At 46.4% G+C, this 14,592-nt stretch overlaps 1 protein-coding gene across 2 annotated transcripts in view; it reads right to left on the reverse strand.

Moving 5' to 3' along the window:
* Window positions 1-14,592, reverse strand: part of LOC121571434 (E3 SUMO-protein ligase PIAS1) — a 65,948-nt gene that overhangs the window by 35,543 nt on the left and 15,813 nt on the right. The window lies entirely within an intron of this gene.

Genomic DNA, 14,592 nt, shown 5'->3' on the forward strand with positions numbered 1-14,592 from the left:
CCATGCTAATAAGATGTAAATTGTTCATTCTCGGTAATAATCAAATGCCCATGCATATTAATACTGTATGTTCTCCATGCTATGGGTGGATATTAGAGGGGACTAACATCTCATTTGCTCTAGGGCTGGGAATTGCCAGGGACCTCACGATACGATATTATAACGATACTTAGGTGCCGATAGGACAGTGTTAATTTTCGCCATTAAAAATAGTGACTAAAATATAAATAGACCCAGAAAAACCTATAAAATGAGACAAGAAAATGATCTCTGTGACTAAAATCTGACTACTAAGTGGACTGGACAAGAGTTTTTGGAACGATTGAGCACTTTTCAGTGATAAGCACAATTAATATTAGCAGCACAGATGCGCAGCAATTCTGTTCAGCAGGACACGTCACACCCGGCACACACAGCCTGCATCAGCTGGTGAGCTGCGGGGGAGCAAGCGATGAGTGTGGGCAGACAGGCAGACAGGCTCCGCTCCGGCTCCGATTATCCTGTCCACATCGCACAGGCGACTCTCTTCCTTTACCGCCAGCCTTCTAGTTAGCTACCCTTCCGCTGGTTAAGAAACACAAGCTGCTTTACAAAATTAAAAACAATAGCAGCATTGAGTTTAATGGTAAAACAACAATCTAGCTATGTTTTTCTCTTCCTTGAGTAGGCTATAGAAAAGTAGGCCCTCTATGAATTTGTAGTCTAGCTCAACCCTCCCATTTTTCCCACTGCATTTCATTTACAGGTTATATAGCTAATGAAGCCAAGTCTCCCTCTTTTCCTCAGCGAAAAAATGGATTGATTCTAGACCTTAGGCTACCGTTCAAAAGACATGACCCATAATACTTACGCTACATTTTTTTGCTTTCTATCTTGCATTGGCGGGCCACATTTTATATTCATAAAGCACATCGCGGGCCGTTCTAAAACTAGGCTACTTGCGGACCGGACCGTTAACCATTTGTTTAGGCTACACCTTGTTCAGTCATGTTACCTCATCTAGCTAGCTATAGCTAACAACCTGGGGCGCGTTCAGCAGGAAGCAACGTTTTGGAACGTTAAGATAGAAATATGCTATGTAGAACAAACATGCCTCTCTGACATGTTGAATAAGGAATAACGTTGGCTCTATTCATGGAATTTCTATCTGCAACGTTCGAGAACATTTTTTTCAACTGAACATGACCCTGGTAACATTACCAGTAGCCTATATGCAAACATTTGGTGGCACAGAACATTTTGGTATCATACGTTTTGCAAATTCGTAAGATATTGTACGAATTGCAATTCGTAACATATCATACGAATTGTAATTCGTAACATATCATACGAAATGGATGGACATCCACAAATTAATACATACCATACGAAACGTAACATATCATACTAATTGGAGTGTCCCAGATTTACATGTACTGTGTTACGTCTACCTCTGAGTCCAGGTTGGACAAAGCTATGTATGTTTCCACACATGGAAGTCAGTGATTTATGTTTACTATAGGTTAATGAGGCAATACAAATGTAACTAAAATGAAAGGGCATTTAGTTGACTAAAATGGCCCACTGTTTTCGTCATTTTGACAATAACTAGACTAAATCATTATTCAAATGACAAATGTGACTTAATTATATTTTAGTCAAAATGACTAAGACTAAATCTAAAAAAAGAGTGCCAAAATTAACACTGCGATTCTCATGATTCTGTATGTATTGCGATTCGATACTGTGATTTTATTGCGATTCGATGTTCAAACATATTTCTCACCATATGTCTGCTTCCATGATCAGTCATGGAAATAAAAGTGTTGAAAACAAATTGGCTCCCTATTTAAAAAGAAGATGGAGAACAAGCTATGAAGTAAAAATACTGTAGTTTCGATGCAGGTACAGCGATTTTTACCCCCATCACTAATTCTCTCTCCTTCAAGGCTTTGCCTCGATGACCATAGACATGGCCTAGATTCTAAATCTTAATCTAGCCTATAGATTATAGATGTAGACTGATGTAGCCTAGATCTGTCCACTGACGATCTCACTATAATGTGACTAGGCTTGGGCGGTATAACGTATATACCTTATTCCAGGGTATTTTCAATACCGTCAATACTGTTGAAACTATTTCTTTAAAGTTTTTTTTTTTTTTTATAAACGTGAATATTTGTGGCTAATTTTTAAGTAACTCAAATCAAATTTTATTTGTCACACGCGTCGAATACCTGCAGTCAACTTGTGCAATACGTTAGGAGATTAAGAACATTGCGTTCTTCATTTCACCTACCACATTATTACGTAGATTATGGTAGTCCCCAGTCAAGTGTCACATGGTGTTTGTTTACAAGCACACAACAACGAGACCTGAGGCTTGTGAGTCTCTCACTGTTGTGCAGCATGTGCCATGTGATCTAATTACAGTATGGAATTCACAATTAAATGTTTACCAGCTAGATATCTTAACTATTAAGTTAAAGGTCTAAAATGTCCTAAATGCTCTGCAGTTGTGCATTTCGTTTGCTAATTTAGTAGCTAGTTAGCGATCTAGCTAAGTGGTTAGCTATCTAGCTAAGTGGTTAGCTATCTAGCTAAGTGGTTAGCTATCTAGCTAAGTGGTTAGCTATCTAGCTAAGTGGTTAGCTATCTAGCTAAGTGGTTAGCTATCTAGCTAAGTGGTTAGCTTCTTCCAAAATCAATCATTCGCTTGGTAACAGCAGAGTATCCCTTCCTGGATCAAGAGCCTTTCTGGCTAATATTCGTTTTGTGCATGCAGCAAACTGAATAGCATTTTTGAGTTACTTGTATAGTTTAGGTCAGAAACTGTACAACATGTTTGCTATGCGCTCGTTTGCATTTAGTTAGCATCCTCTATGACCCCCCCTAATACGACCTCCCTTTAATACGACCCCCCTATAATGTGACCCCCCCATAATGTGACCCCCCTTATTATGTGACCCCCCTATAATGTGACCCCCCTATAATGTGACCCCCCTATAATGTGACCCCCCTTATTATGTGACCCCCCTATAATGTGACCCCCCCTATAATGTGACCCCCCCTATAATGTGACCCCCCTATAATGTGACCCCCCCTATAATGTGACCCCCCCTATAATGTGACCCCCCCATAATGTGACCCCCCTTATTATGTGACCCCCCTATAATGTGACCCCCCCTATAATGTGACCCCCCTATAATGTGACCCCCCTATAATGTGACCCCCACAATACGACCTCCCTATAATACGACCCCCTATAATGTGACCCCCCCTATAATGTGAACCTCACTATAATGTGACCCCCACTATAATGTGACCCCCACTATAATGTGACCCCCCACTATAATGTGACCCCCCTATAATGTGACCCCCCCTATAATGTGACCCCCCCTATAATGTGACCCCCCACCTATAATGTGACCCCCCTATAATGTGACCCCCCACCTATAATGTGACCCCCCTATAATGTGACCCCCCTATAATGTGACCCCCTATAATGTGACCCCCCTATAATGTGACCCCCCCTATAATGTGACCCCCACTATAATGTGATCCCCCTATAATGTGACCCCCACTATAATGTGACCCCCCTATAATGTGACCCCCCTATAATGTGACCCCCACTATAATGTGACCCCCACTATAATGTGACCCCCCTATAATGTGACCCCCCACCTATAATGTGACCCCCCTATAATGTGACCCCCACCTATAATGTGACCCCCCTATAATGTGACCCCCACCTATAATGTGACCCCCCTATAATGTGACCCCCCCTATAATGTGACCCCCCTATAATGTGACCCCCACCTATAATGTGACCCCCCTATAATGTGACCCCCCTATAATGTGACCCCCCTATAATGTGACCCCCCCTATAATGTGATCCCCCCTATAATGTGACCCCCCCTATAATGTGACCCCCCACCTATAATGTGACCCCCCTATAATGTGACCCCCACCTATAATGTGACCCCCCCTATAATGTGACCCCCACCTATAATGTGACCCCCACCTATAATGTGACCCCCCTATAATGTGACCCCCCTATAATGTGACCCCCCTATAATGTGACCCCCCTATAATGTGACCCCCCTATAATGTGACCCCCCTATAATGTGACCCCCTATAATGTGACCCCCCACTATAATGTGACCCCCCTATAATGTGACCCCCACTATAATGTGACCCCCCTATAATGTGACCCCCACTATAATGTGACCCCCCTATAATGTGACCCCCACTATAATGTGACCCCCCCTATAATGTGACCCCCCTATAATGTGACCCCCCACTATAATGTGACCCCCCCTATAATGTGACCCCCACTATAATGTGACCCCCCACTATAATGTGACCCCCACTATAATGTGACCCCCCCTATAATGTGACCCCCCTATAATGTGACCCACCCCCCACTATAATGTGACCCCCACTATAATGTGACCCCCACTATAATGTGACCCCCACTATAATGTGACCCCCACTATAATGTGACCCCCCCACTATAATGTGACCCCCCCTATAATGTGACCCCCCACTATAATGTGACCCCCCCTATAATGTGACCCCCACTATAATGTGACCCCCACTATAATGTGACCCCCCACTATAATGTGACCCCCCTATAATGTGACCCCCCCTATAATGTGACCCCCACTATAATGTGACCCCCCTATAATGTGACCCCCACTATAATGTGACCCCCCCTATAATGTGACCCCCACTATAATGTGACCCCCCTATAATGTGACCCCCCACTATAATGTGACCCCCACTATAATGTGACCCCCACTATAATGTGACCCCCCTATAATGTGACCCCCACTATAATGTGACCCCCACTATAATGTGACCCCCACTATAATGTGACCCCCACTATAATGTGACCCCCACTATAATGTGTGGTTATGAAAGAGTAAGGTAGCAGGAGAACACTGGGTGTTTCAGGGCTGTTTCAGACCACAGCGGGTGAGTGTGTGTGTGTGTGTGTGTGTGTGTGTGTGTGTGTGTGTGTGTGAGTGTGTGTGTGTGAGAGTGTGTGTGTGTGTGTGTGTGTGAGTGTGTGTGTGTGTGTGTGTGTGTGTGTGTGTGTGTGTGTGTGTGTGTGTGTGTGTGTGTGTGTGTGTGAGTGTGTGTGTGTGAGAGTGTGTGTGTGTGTGTGTGTGTGTGTGAGTGTGTGTGTGTGAGTGTGTGTGTGTGTGTGTGAGTGTATGAGTGTGTGTGTGTGTGTGTGTGAGTGTGTGTGTGTAGAATGAGAGGTGACAGGTCCACGGAGCAGCAGCTGTGTGCGGTCTGATGGAAACCAACCCTCAGAAGACCTCACGTAATAGGCTACATAATAATACATTATATGGGTAAAATACCAGAAATGATGGAGCACATAAGTCAATGTGACACGCACACACGGACATGCACACCAGGCACACACCCCTTTTATAACCAACGCCCTGGGCGTGGAATATTATGGAGACTAGGACAGCCACCTTCATATCATTTATCTTAATGACAGGGGAGAGATAAAACCAGTGATTAAAACACAGAGCACTAAAACCTCCCCTGAGCTGCTGCCCCCCCACACACACACACACACACTCCCCCAGTAGTCAACCACATACACTAGGCTGAAGAGTGAGAGAGAGGGGGAGAGAGAGAGAGAGAGAGAGAGAGAGAGAGAGAGAGAGAGAGAGAGAGAGAGAGAGAGAGAGAGAGAGAGAGAGAGAGAGAGAGAGAGAGAGAGAGAGAGAGAGCTGTGTTTCCCATGCCAATAAAGCCCTTTGAATTGAATTGAGAGCAAGAGAGAGAAAGAGAGAGAGACAGGGAGAGAGCGAATTTGTGTCTGTCTGTCTGAAATCTCTACTTCCGCCCCCTAGCCCCGGACGGTGTAATGACAGAGTAACACTAGCCCTATCTAACTGTAGCTTAGCATAGCCCAGCTACCACTAACACTAGCCCTAGAAACCCTATCTAACTGTAGCTTAGCATAGCCCAGCTACCACTAACACTAGCCCTAGAAACCCTATCCAACTGTAGCTTAGCATAGCCCAGCAAACACTGACACTAGCCATATAAACCCTATCCAACTGTAGCTTAGCATAGCCCAGCTACCACTAACACTAGAACTAGAAACCCTATCCAACTGTAGCTTAGCATAGCCCAGCAAACACTGACACTAGCCATAGAAACCCTATCCAACTGTAGCTTAGCATAGCCCAGCTACTACTAGCCCTAGAAACCCTATCTAACTGTAGCGTAGCATAGCACACACAACTGTACACATATTTACCCCCTTTACCACACTGCGGATGTGTAACATTCCTCCTCTGGCCTGAAGAAAAGAGTGAGGGAAAACAAATAAGAGGAGAGAAAACACTGGAGCCAGAGTAGGAGGAGAGACAGATGGACAGAGCACTCTCTCTTTTCCTTCCATCACTCCATCCCTCACTTACTCACACTTTATAGGAGGCCTGGCCAGATTCGACTCATCATACAAGGCCCAATCATCATATTTACAGTTACAGTAATTATCAGGACACTGTTTTGAAAGGATGTCTGGTGTGGTTTTAGCCAACAGGCCAAAACATCTGATGTCACACAGTCCTTTAGCCCATGCTGTGAGAGTGGAGTGACGTCATAGTTCTCTAGGGGCAGTGCAAATAGTCCGGGTAGCCATGATTAGCTGTTCAGGAGTCTTATGGCTTGGGGGTAGAAGCTGTTGAGAAGCCTTTTGGACCTAGACTTGGCTTCTTGGCTTCTGAAGCTTGGCCCCAATGAAGTACTGGGCCGTACGCACTACCCTCTGTAGTGCCTTGCGGTCGGAGGCCGAGCAGTTGCCATACCAGGCGGTGATGCAACCAGTCAGGATGCTCTCGATGGTGCAACTGTAGAACTCTTTGAGGATCTGAGGACCCATGCCAAATCTTTTCAGTCTCCTGAGGGGGAATAGGCATTGTCGTGCCCTCTTCACGACTGTCTTGGTGTGTTTGGACCATGATAGTTAGTTGGTGATGTGCACACCAAGGAACTTGAAGCTCTCAACCTGTTCCACTACAGCCCCGTCGATGAGAATGGGGGTGTGCTCAGTCCTCTTTTTTTTTTCCTGGAGTCCACAATCATCTCCTTTGTCTTGATCACGTTGAGGGAGAGGTTGTTATCCTGGCACCACACGGCCAGGTCTCGGTCCTCCTCCCTGTAGGCGGTCTCATCGTTGTCGGTGATCAGGCCTACCACTGTTGTGTCATCAGCAAACTTAATGATGGTGATGGAGTTGTGCCTGGCCATGCAGTCATGGGTGAACAGGGAGTACAGGAGGGGACTGAGCACGCACCCCTGTTGCCCCCGTGTAGAGGATCAGCGTGGCAGATGTGTTGTTACCTACCCTTACCACCTGGGGGCGGCCTGTCAGGAAGTCCAGGATCCAGTTGCAGAGGGAGGTGTTTAGTCCCAGGATCCGTAGCTTAGTGATGAGCTTTGAGGGCAGTATGGTGTTGAACACTGAGCTGTAGTCAATGAATAGCATTCTCACATAGGTGTTCCTCTTGTCCAGGTGGGAAAGGGCAGTGTGGAGTGCAATAGAGATTGCATCATCTGTGGATCTGTTGGGGCGGTATGCAAATTGGAGTGGGTCTAGGGTTTCTGGGATAATGGTGTTGATGTGAGCCATGACCAGCCTTTCAAAGCACTTCATGGCTACAGACGTGAGTGCTACGTGTCGGTAGTCATTTAGGCAGGTTAACTTAGTGTCCTTGGGCACAGGGACTATGGTGGTCTGCTTGAAACATGTTGGTATTACAGACTCAGTCAGGGACATGTTGAAAATGTCAGTGAAGACACTTGCCAGTTGGTCAGCACATGCCCGGAGTACACGTCCTGATAATCCGTCTGGCCCTGCGGCCTTGTGAATGTTGAACTGCTTCTGGTTGGGGTATGTACGTACGGTCACTGTGGGGACGACGTCATCGATGCACTTATTGATGAAGCCAGTGACTGATGTGGTGTACTCCTCAATGCTATCTGAAGAATCCCAGAACATATTCCAGTCTGTGCTAGCAAAACAGTCCAGTAGCTTAGCATCTGCATCATCTGACCACTTTTTTATTAACCGAGTCACTGGTGCTTCCTGCTTTAGTTTTTGCTTATAAGCAGGAATCAGGAGGATAGAGTTATGGTCAGATTTGCCAAATGGAAGGCGAGGAAGAGCTTTGTATGCGTCTCTGTGTGTGGAGTAAAGGTGGTCTAGAGTTTCTTTTTCCTCTGGTTTCACATTTAACATGCTGGTAGAAATTAGGTAGAACGGATTTAAGTTTCCCTGCATTAAAGTCCCCGGCCACTAGGAGCACTGCCACTGGATGAGCGTTTTCCTGTTTACTTATGGCCTTATACAGCTCATTGAGTGCAATCTTAATGCCAGCATCGGTTTGTGGTGGTAGATAGACAGCTACGAACAATATAGATGAAAAGTCTCTTGGTAAATAGTGTGTTCTACAGCTTATCATGAGATACTCTACCTCAGGCGAGCAAAACCTAGAGACTTCCATAGTATTAGATTTTGTGCACCAGCTGTTGTTTACAAATATACAGACCGCCACCCCTTGTCTTACCGGAGTCAGCCATTCTATCCTGCCGATGTATCGTATATCCCGTCAGCTGTATGTTGTCCATGTCGTCGTCCAGCCACGACTCGGTGAAACATAAGATATTACAGTTTTTAATGTCCCGTTGGTAGGATAACCATAATCTTAGGTCGTCCAATTTGTTCTCAAATGATTGAACATTGGCTAATAAGATTGATGGAAGAGGCAGTTTACTCGCTCGCTGTCGGATCCTTACAAGGCACCCCGACCTACGTCCACGATATCTCAGTCTCTTTCTCATGCGAATGACAGGGATTTAGGCCTTGTCGGGTGTCTGTAGGATATCCTTCGCGTCCGGCTCGTTTAAGAAATAATCTTCGTCCAATATGAGGTGAGTAGTCGCTGTCCTGGTATCCAGAAGCAATTTTTGGTCATTAGAGATGGTGGCAGAAACATTATGTACAAAATAAATTACAAATAACGTGAAAAAACACACATAATAGTACAATTGGTTAGAGGGCTGTAAAACGGCAGCCATCTTCTCCAGCGCCACTTCAGGAGCGCACATTTTGGTTTGTGCCCAAACACTACACAGCTGATTCAAATGATCAAAGCTTGTTGATTAGTTGATTATATGAATCAGCTGTGTAGCGCTAGGGCAAAAAACCAAAACGTGCACCCCTTGGGGTCCCCAGGACCGAGGTTGGGAAACGCTGGCCTTATAGAGTAGGTTACAGTTCACTCTGTCCTCTATTTTCACTACAGCACATAGGCTACACTGTGCTTTACTTATCACATGAAGGAAACGGGTACGATAAGCCAATAAGCACACAGAAGATTCAGACGCATAGACTCTCATTTAAACCAGCATGATATACTGATAATCATATCTGACAGCAAAGTAATGCCCTCTGGAATATTTGGCTCCAGCATTTCAACTTTGATTTCTGGTCAAACAGATGGGTCTTGGAAAACATCTAGCAGAAAAAAGGTCTTAAGGTATTAGAAATACATAAAAACACAAATGTTGAAGACCTCTGCTAACTAATATTTAGCAATAAGGCCTGAGGGGGTGTGGTATATGGCCAATATACCACGGCTAAGGGCTGTTCTTAGGCACGACGCAACGCCATATACAGTGGGGGAAAAAGTATTTAGTCAGCCACCAATTGTGCAAGTTCTCCCACTTAAAAAGATGAGAGAGGCCTGTAATTTTCATCATAGGTACACGTCAACTATGACAGACAAAATGAGATTTTTTTTCCAGAAAATCACATTGTAGGATTTTTAATGAATTTATTTGCAAATTATGGTGGAAAATAAGTATTTGGTCAATAACAAACGTTTCTCAATACTTTGTTATATACCCTTTGTTGGCAATGACACAGGTCAAACGTTTTCTGTAAGTCTTCACAAGGTTTTCACACACTGTTGCTGGTATTTTGGCCCATTCCTCCATGCAGATCTCCTCTAGAGCAGTGATGTTTTGGGGCTGTCGCTGGGCAACACGGACTTTCAACTCCCTCCAAAGATTTTCTATGGGGTTGAGATCTGGAGACTGACTAGGCCACTCCAGGACCTTGAAATGCTTCTTACGAAGCCACTCCTTCGTTGCCCGGGCGGTGTGTTTGGGATCATTGTCATGCTAAAAGACCCAGCCACGTTTCATCTTCAATGCCCTTGCTGATGGAAGGAGGTTTTCACTCAAAATCTCACGATACATGGCCCCATTAATTATTTCCTTTACACGGATCAGTCGTCCTGGTCCCTTTGCAGAAAAACAGCCCCAAAGCATGATGTTTCCACCCCCATGCTTCACAGTAGGTATGGTGTTCTTTGGATGCAACTCAGCATTCTTTGTCCTCCAAACACGACGAGTTGAGTTTTTACCAAAAAGTTATATTTTGGTTTCATCTGACCATATGACATTCTCCCAATCCTCTTCTGGATCATCCAAATGCACTCTAGCAAACTTCAGACGGGCCTGAACATGTACTGGCTTAAGCAGGGGGACACATCTGGCACTGCAGGATTTGAGTCCCTGGCGGCGTAGTGTGTTACTGATGGTAGGCTTTGTTACTTTGGTCCCAGCTCTCTGCAGGTCATTCACTAGGTCCCCCCGTGTGGTTCTGGGATTTTTGCTCACCGTTCTTGTGATCATTTTGACCCCACGGGGTGAGATCTTGCGTGGAGCCCCAGATCGAGGGAGATTATCAGTGGTCTTGTATGTCTTCCATTTCCTAATAATTGCTCCCACAGTTGATTTCTTCAAACCAAGCTGCTTACCTATTGCAGATTCAGTCTTCCCAGCCTGGTGCAGGTCTACAATTTTGTTTCTGGTGTCCTTTGACAGCTCTTTGGTCTTGGCCATAGTGGAGTTTGGAGTGTGACTGTTTGAGGTTGTGGACAGGTGTCTTTTATACTGATAACAAGTTCAAACAGGTGCCATTAATACAGGTAACGAGTGGAGGACAGAGGAGCCTCTTAAAGAAGAAGTTACAAGTCTGTGAGAGCCAGAAATCTTGCTTGTTTGTAGGTGACCAAATACTTATTTTCCACCATAATTTGCAAATAAATTCATTAAAAATCCTACAATGTGATTTTCTGGACAATTTTTTCTCAATTTGTCTGTCATAATTGACGTGTACCTGTGATGAAAATTACAGGCCTCTCTCATCTTTTTAAGTGGGAGAACTTGCACAATTGGTGGCTGACTAAATACTTTTTTCCCCCACTGTACCACAAACCCCCGAGGTGCCTTATTGCTATTATAAACTGGTTACCAATGTAATTAGAGCAGTATAAATAAATGTTTTGTCATACCTGTGGTATATGGTCTGATATACCACGGCTGTCAGCATTCAGGGCTCGAACAAACCAGTTTATAATAACATTTATATAATACACTAAATAAAAGTATAGGTCACTACAATTACAGTAAGGTAGAGTGTGGTACAGTAGAGCACACTAGAGTACAGTATCATTTACTGTATTGTACTGTATTGTACTATACTCTACTGAACCAAGGCTGGGCGGTATACCATAATATAAACTGGGTGGTTCAAGCCCTGAATGATGATTGGCTGACAGCCGTGGTCTATGAGACCTTATACCACAGGTATGACAAAACATTTATTTTTAATGCTCTAATTACATTGGTAACCAGTTTATAATAGCCCATGGCTAAGGGCTGTGTCCAGGCACTCTGTAATGCGTCGTGCATAAGAACAGCCCTTAGCCGTGGTATATTGGCCATATACCACAAACCCCCGAGGTGCCTTATTGCTTAATTTGACTATATACTGGTATTGACGCACAGACCGGTTTGGGTTTGTACTTTACCTTCTATTACGGTATTTCAATGATTGGTTTGTTAAATGTTTCTCCGCTACTTGAGTCATCTCTCTCTCTCACCAAGCCCCACCCTCTCTCACTCAAGGAGAGCAGTTGTTGTTGCTCGACCACGAGATCATTTGCCGACCATTCACTCTCCAGTCTGCATGGTCAATGCAGCATGTTAAAACCCCTCTCTCTCTGGCCCTGGGACACAGAGGCTCTCCAGCCCAGCAGTCTAGCATCCCCCGGTTTCACACCTCTGTCCCTGGCTACTCCGTTGCTAAGTGGTTGCCAAGGGCCCAACATTTATTGTAGCCAAAGACTATAGGGTTCCACTCCCCTGGGTAACACTGACCAACACTTTAGTTCCTACCGTCACAATAACACCTCCATAGAGATCCTATTAGTATTCTAATTCCATGAACACCTCCCTGGCTTTTTCATTCGTTGTCATGTCAAACAACACCGTATTCAAAGTGACCACTTTTACGTTCTAACTATAGAATTAGGATAATCGTTCTATTTCCAGGATTCCAACAGTTCACCCAAGTGTTTTGATCTAAATCGCAAGTCAAATCGCAATTGCAACATTTAGTTAAAAACAAGGCTAGATTTTTAGCCCATACCGTGCAGCTCTACATGGCAGTGTGGAACTTTTGGTTGAAGTTTGATTGAACAGTATAAAACAATTAGAATGGAGAAAGCCCCATTGAAATCACATAATGTCTGTGTTGCCACCCTAGGGTCATGCACAACTCATAAAGCAAATTTAGAACTTCTATTATTTAAAATACCGTCAAATGTGTGAAAGAAATTGTGATTTAATATTTTGGCCATATCGCCTTATACTGAACTATACTGTACTGAACTCTACTGTCCTGTCCTGTCCTGTCCTGTCCTGTCCTGTACTGTGCTCTACTGTCCAAACTTGTGAAACATAGACGTCTATGATTGGTACAGATTTGGTGGGGTCAGGACAAACCAAATATGGTCTTTACATCTGCACTGTTCTTCAAGTAAATGTGTTTTCGTCAAATGTTCTGTGGAAATTGTTAAAAGTAGTCCTCGTGCACAGAGCTGGTTGTTTAACTTTGCAATCATTGGTTTTTGTTTGTCATACATTTAAAGTGAGAAATTAGAGTCTCAGCGTCATTGTGTTATCATGGAATTGCCCTGGTGTATTTTATTTTGGTTGAGGGGGAGTAGAGTAGAAGGCTTCCTCTGGAGTGTGGGAGGGAGGGAGAGAGGGAGGGAAGGAGGGAGGGAGAGAGGGAGGGAAGGAGGGAGGGAGAGAGGGAGGGAAGGAGAGAGGGAAGGAAGGAAGGAGAGACAGAAAGGGAGATGCGCAGCTGAGCCCCAAAACAAATGAAATTCTCCACAGCTCCAGTGAAAACAGAGAGAGGCAGGCATGAGGAGCGCTGGTGATGTAGGGTGAAGGGGAAGGCGTGAGGAGCGCTGGTGAGGTAGGGTGAAGGGGCAGGCGTGAGGAGCGCTGGTGAGGTAGGGTGAAGGGGCAGGCGTGAGGAGCGCTGGTGAGGTAGGGTGAAGGGGCAGGTGTGAGGAGCGCTGGTGATGTAGGGTGAAGGGGAAGGCGTGAGGAGCGCTGGTGAGGTAGGGTGAAGGGGCAGGCGTGAGGAGCGCTGGTGAGGTAGGGTGAAGGGGCAGGCGTGAGGAGCGCTGGTGAGGTAGGGGTGAAGGGGCAGGCGTGAGGAGCGCTGGTGAGGTAGGGTGAAGGGGCAGGCGTGAGAAGCGCTGGTGAGGTAGGGTGAAGGGGCAGGCGTGAGGAGCGCTGGTGAGGTAGGGTGAAGGGGAAGGCGTGAGGAGCGCTGGTGAGGTAGGGTGAAGGGGCAGGCGTGAGGAGCGCTGGTGAGGTAGGGTGAAGGGGCAGGCGTGAGGAGCGTTGGTGAGGTAGGGTGAAGGGGAAGGCGTGAGGAGCGCTGGTGAGGTAGGGTGAAGGGGCAGGCGTGAGGAGCGTTGGTGAGGTAGGGTGAAGGGGAAGGCGTGAGGAGCGCTGGTGAGGTAGGGTGAAGGGGCAGGTGTGAGGAGCACTGGTGAGGTAGGGTGAAGGGGCAGGTGTGAGGAGCGCTGGTGAGGTAGGGTGAAGGGGCAGGTGTGAGAAGCGCTGGTGAGGTAGGGTGAAGGGGCAGGTGTGAGGAGCGCTGGTGAGGTAGGGTGAAGGGGCAGGTGTGAGAAGCGCTGGTGAGGTAGGGTGAAGGGGAAGGCGTGAGGAGCGCTGGTGATGTAGGGTGAAGGGGAAGGCGTGAGGAGCGCTGGTGAGGTAGGGTGAAGGGGAAGGCGTGAGGAGCGCTGGTGAGGTAGGGTGAAGGGGCAGGCGTGAGGAGCGCTGGTGAGGTAGGGTGAAGGGGCAGGCGTGAGGAGCGCTGGTGAGGTAGGGTGAAGGGGCAGGTGTGAGGAGCGCTGGTGATGTAGGGTGAAGGGGAAGGCGTGAGGAGCGCTGGTGAGGTAGGGTGAAGGGGCAGGCGTGAGGAGCGCTGGTGAGGTAGGGTGAAGGGGCAGGCGTGAGGAGCGCTGGTGAGGTAGGGTGAAGGGGCAGGCGTGAGGAGCGCTGGTGAGGTAGGGTGAAGGGGCAGGCGTGAGAAGCGCTGGTGAGGTAGGGTGAAGGGGCAGGCGTGAGGAGCGCTGGTGAGGTAGGGTGAAGGGGAAGGCGTGAGGAGCGCTGGTGAGGTAGGGGTGA

This window comes from Coregonus clupeaformis, chromosome 15 (genome assembly GCF_020615455.1).
Source record: "Coregonus clupeaformis isolate EN_2021a chromosome 15, ASM2061545v1, whole genome shotgun sequence".
NCBI classification, from domain to species: Eukaryota; Metazoa; Chordata; class Actinopteri; order Salmoniformes; family Salmonidae; genus Coregonus; species Coregonus clupeaformis.